The following is a 5,968-nucleotide window of genomic DNA, read 5'->3' as shown; positions in this document are numbered from 1 at the left end:
GAGACTTGTGAAAATGTAGATTTCTGGGCTGTGGTAGGCAGAATTCTGATGGCTCTCAAAATTCCTGCCTCCTTTAGGGATAAAAGACTTTAAGACTTTTAAGAAAAAAGAAAAGAAAAGAAAAAAAAAAATCCTGCCTCTTGGTGTACACACCCGGAAGAGTTCCCTCCCGTTGAATGTGACCAGGATCTGTGAAACTAACAGGATAGCCGCTCCTGTGATTAGGTTATGTGGCAGACTAGAGCAAGATTCTCCTGCTGGTTTTGAAGAAGTCAGCTGCCATGTTGTGAGAACGTAATGGGCTAGGGCATGAGCCTTTAAATAGCTGACAGCAACCCCTGGCCAGCAGCCAGTGAGAAAACGGGCCCTCAGTCCTACAATCACAAGGAACTAAACTCTGCCAACAACCTGAAGGAACTTCGAAGAGGATTGTGAGTCCCTTGATTCAGCTTGATGAGCCCCTGAGCAGAGGATACAGTTAACTTGTACTAGGGAAGTATAAAAAGCATGCATGGGAATGATATATATCAACTTTAAGGATAATTGTCACACTTCTGGGAATGAAGGGAAAAAATGGGGCTTTAGTTGTATTATGACCTTTAATTTCTTTAAAAAAATAAGATCAGAAGCAAATATGGCAAAATGTTAATACTTTGTGGTGGGTACGTAGGTATTGAGCATACCTTCTTTTCTGAGTTCAAAATATTTTATAATTAAAATTAAATGCAGGCCAGGTGCAGTGGCTCATGTCTATAATTATTCCGAGCACTTTGGGAGGTTGAGGTGGGAGGATGGCTTGAGGCTAGACCAGCCTGGCCAATATGGCAAAACCCCGTCTCTACTAACAACAACAACAACAAAATCTATATCTATATATATATAGACACACACACACACACACTTAGCCAGGCATGGCAGCGTGCACCTGTAGTCCCAGCTACTTGGGAGGCTAAGGCATGAGAATTGCTTGAACCTGGGAGGCAGAGGTTACAGTGAGCTGAGATCATACCACTGCACTCCAGCCTGGTAACAGAGTGAGACTCTGTCTTAAAAAAAAAAAAAAAAAAAAAATTAAATGCAAAAGGTCCAACTGAATTGAGGAGGAAAGAGGTATCAAGGAAGGTTTTGTGGAGGTGACGTTTGAGCTGGGTCTTAAGTGACTAAAACATGGGATAAGAAGGGAGGGAATAAGGACATTTCAGGTACAAGAAATAAGGAGCAAACAGTGGAAACAACCTAACGTCTGTCAACCAATTAATGGATAACAAAAATGTAATTCAGATGGCATCCAACTTATGATGGTTCGACATGAGATTTTTTTGACTTTAGGATAGATTTATCAAGGTAGTAAATCCATTTTCAACTATGATATTTTCAACTTCAGATGGGTTTATCACGACACAGTTGAGGAACACCTGTCTATCCATAAAATTTGTCAGTAAAAATGAATGAGTGCAGATATACTCCACAATGTGAATGAACCTTGAAAACATTAAGCTAAGTGAGAGAAGCCAGATACAAAAGGCCACATATCGTATGATTCTATTTATACAAAATGTCCAGAATAGGCAAATCTTATAGATAGCAAGTAGGTAGATGATCAGTTTGCTACGTGCTGGGGGAAGGGAAAATGGGGAGTGATGGCTAAGGGGATTGGGTTTCTTTGTGGGGCAATGAAAATGTTTTAAAATTGAACGTGATAATGATTGCACAATGCTAAGAATATAATAAAAAATTTTGAATTGGCCGGGCGTGGTGACCCATGCCTGTAATCCCAGCACTTTGGGAGGCTGAGGCGGGCGGACCACGAGGTCAGGAGATCAAGACCATCCTGGTAAATAGTGAAATCCCGTCTCTACTAAAAATACAAAGAATTAGCCGCGCGTGGTGGCAGGCACCTGTAGTTCCAGCTACTCAGGAGGCTGAGGCAGGAGAATGGCATGAACCCAGGAGGCGGAGCTTGCAGTGAGCTGAGATCACGCCACTGCACTCCAGCCTGGGCGACAGAGCGAGACTCCGTTTTAACAACAACAAAAAATTGAATTGTACACTTTAAATGGGCGAATGGTATGATATGTGAGTTATATCTCAATAAAGCTATTATTTTAAGAAAAGAAATAAGGAGCAAACAACAGGGGCAGAAAAGTAAAGGTACAAGCTCTGGGAAACAGTAAAAAGTATAGAGAAAATGAAAGGAAGCTGGAAAATAAGGTTGGTAATGTATATTGGGGTCACACTGAAAAACTCTAAAGAATGTAGCCTAAAGACTAAAGAATGGGAGAATGGGGTCTGAGTAGGAGATGGGATCACAAGCTGTGCTTTAGATGTTTGTAGGATTCAGTAAGATAGAAAGGTTTCAATAGATGACCACAGATAAAAATAAAGATATAGATATATTTATATCTACATAGATGTATATATTGATATATCTATATCTATCTATCTATCTATCTATCTATCTATCTATCTATCTATCTATAGAGAGAGAGAGAAAGAGGCTGTTAGACAGTGATAAGTGATCAAGAAAATAAAAGTATTGAGGAGAAATAGGAAGTTGACAGCATGAAAAAGTGAGATTTTAGATAGGATGGCCAGAGAAGGCCTAAATGAGAAAATGACTTATGAGTAAAAACAAGGGCCCCTAAACCTTAGCATGCATCAGAATCACTCAGAGACTTGTTAAAGCATAGCTTGCTTGGCCTCATCACAGATATTTTGATTAGGTAGGTTCTTGTCTGATATTAATACTTTTGGTCTAGGGAACCACATTTTGAGAACCACTGAGCTAAAGGAAGTAAAGGTTTCCCTTAGCTTACTAGCGGGTAACCCTAGGAAACTGCTTAGCCTCTCCGTGCTAAGATACAAAATATTTTAGGACATAATGACAAATGGAAAATAGTCTATAAATTATAAATATTACTTTTTATGTACCAAATATCACATAAGACAAAATCTAAGCAAGATATATATATACATAAAATACAAGATATATATGCATATATTATATATAGATAAATAGAGAGAGAGTTATGTTTAGAAAGAAAATATTTCAAACTAAAAAAAGTGAGGTAGGAAGTATACCATTCCATTACTGGTAAAAACAAATTACTAAGTAGTCTTTACAAAAAACCAGTCTTACTCCTTTAGAACACAAGCCCACCATTAAAACTGATGCAGAGGAATTTCTTTCCCTGGCTTACCTTTAGGATGGTGCATACTAAATTAGAAAAATCATAAATGTTATATTAAAAGTAAATGTGAACTTACTTCCACAATCAAGACATTCTAGAAGAAAAAGAAATGAAAATCAGTACAATGAATAAGACGGTATTTCCAATTATAAGTCAAATCACATCATAACAACCCTAAGGAATTATTCACACTCTTGTTTTTAGATACTTTATTACATCAAACTCTCCTTTAAACAAATGGGCCATCTGCTGGGATCTGGAAGCCTGTAATACTGAAATTTTCATCGTAATGGAAATTTTAAAACAGAATTTGACCCATTTGTTTTAAAATACTTTCATTACTTAACAAGAGGTCTAATCTTGGGCAAGTCTTGAAATTTCTCTGGCCTCAGTTTCCCATGTGTTAAATGAGAAACTTGAACTAGTTGGTTTCTTATAGTTTCCTGACTCTAACATTCTAAGAATTATATTTGTACAATAACTCAAAAATCATATGGACTCCAATTCAAAATATATTTTCTCATTAGGCTAAAATTGATCTGCATTTTCTGGATGTGTCCATATTCTTAGACTACACTAAAAAATGATACCAATGCTTCCTCTCACCATAAACCCTCACTTCGCTTTCTACATTTAAGAATTTTATAGCCGGAAGAGTCCTTAAGAGAAAATACCATCTAATAATTACCCCTCAAAATCAAGAAAGTCCTATCTGTTCTTACGCTAGTTATAAGAATGAGGCAGCATTTTGGTTATAAACATTGCCACAAGAAGATTCATGATGTATTGTTTATCTGTAGCTCTCATCATACTCTGTCATATAACTATAGCATACAGATTTTAATGTTCTATATATTCTTCTAAGATAGTGTTTACCAGAGTAGGGCACAAAAGAGTCACTGGTTTGCAAGAAAGATTAGAACTTTTTAATTTTTTACCTCACCTTGTTTAATCTATGTTTTTGTATGTATTTTGTAACATATATAATATTATTACCATAAATCATATATAATTTAAAATGCATATATTAGTGGTAAATGCTCAGAAAACTTTTTATAAATTGGGCATGCAAATACAAGTTTGAAGACTCACTGTTCTAGGTATTAAAAGTAAAGTTATAACCAAGTAAAGCTTCTACCTTTTCCTGTCTCAAAGCAGTTTATTGTTGGAGGTAAGATCTCTAAGAAGCCTAAACAGGTCCAAGTACAGAATGAAGTAAGGCTAGCCCATAATTTGTGGCAAGCAATTCATACTACTTCTCTCATGCTGAGCTATCCTCAGTGAAGCAGCTACTATAGACAACTGCAGCCCATTGATAGCCTATTTTACAGGCAGGAAAAAATTACTTTTTATTCAAAGTGGAACTCAGGATATGGTGAGAAAATGAATACAAAAAATAGGGTCAATCCAAAGGCACACAGCAAATGAGTAACACAATTATGTTTTTTTCCCATTTGTACGAGATCACAGTAAATTTTAAGTAAATTGCAAATTTAATAATACACTAAAAAAAGCCATGTAATTGTTCAAATGAATCCCAGCATGGTACAAGGAGTACAGACACTAGAGTCTAAAAAATAAAAGAATGCCATTATTGAGAGTTTTTGAATTATATCAAGTAGTTAAATCTCTACTTAATAAATGAGAAAAATGAGGAAAGAGGCCATTTGATAAAATGAAAATAGCCAAGAAGTGGTATTAGAGACTTGAATACAGGTATTCAGGGTCCAAAGTTCATCTGCTCAAGTACTAACTGGGGAAAAAAAGGAAAAATATTTATATACATATATATCTGTGCACAAAAGTGCTCCCAAAAGACAAAATGAGGCCAGGCACGGTGTTTCACTCCTGTAATCACAGTACTTTGGGAGGCTGAGGCAGGCGGATACCTGAGATTAGCAGTTGGAGACCAGCCTGGTCAACATGGTGAAAACCTGTCTCTACTAAAGATACAAAAATTAGCCGCACATGGTGGCGTGTGCCTGTAATCCCAGCTACTTGGGAGTCTGAGGCAGGAGAATCACTTGAACTGGGAAGGGGAGGTTGCAGTGAGCCAATATTGTACCACTGCACTCCAGCCTGGGCAGCAGAGCGAGACTCCATCACAAAAATAAATAAATAAATAAATAAAATAAAATGAAACAGAAAGTTCAAATAATCCCATAATCTTACCACCAAGAAATAACTTTCACTCAATTCATACTTACTGATTTTTCCATAATAAATGTACTTTACTGTGACTATCATGAAAATAAAGTTATTTTAGAAACAGAGAACTGTTTCAGATCAGATCTATGTAGTAGAACAGAGCCATTAGGTAGGAAAGATGAGATCAAGCTAAATCACAGAAGGCCTAAAAGGCTAGGTCTATTCCAGCACTAAAAACTGATTAGACGAGTAATGGCTTCAACAGCTTCTAAATATGGACAAAGCATGCTGAAAGGGAAGGACAGGTCTAGCAGTGGTATATGAAATGAACAGGAGGGGCAAAGCTAATTTCTCCTCTGAAGTTTTCCAAATATGCTGAGGAGGACATTAGTTTGACATGACCCTGATACAGGACAAGAGAATTTCACACAAGTTTTACATGTTAAAGTTTTCTTATAGATACTCATTCACGTAAGCAATGAACACTAAAATCTAAAGAAAAAAAAGAGTTTTAGAGTCAGGTCTGCATTCAAATTCAAGCTCTACCACTTACTGGTTCTGTGACTTTGGTCATGTCTTTTAACCTTACTGAGCCTTAATTTCCTGATCTGTAAAATGGGGATATTGTC

The sequence above is a fragment of the Rhinopithecus bieti genome, unplaced genomic scaffold (assembly GCF_001698545.2).
Source record: "Rhinopithecus bieti isolate Rb0 unplaced genomic scaffold, ASM169854v2 scaffold_3015, whole genome shotgun sequence".
Taxonomy (NCBI): domain Eukaryota; kingdom Metazoa; phylum Chordata; class Mammalia; order Primates; family Cercopithecidae; genus Rhinopithecus; species Rhinopithecus bieti.
Note: the sequence above shows the minus strand (reverse complement) of the source record.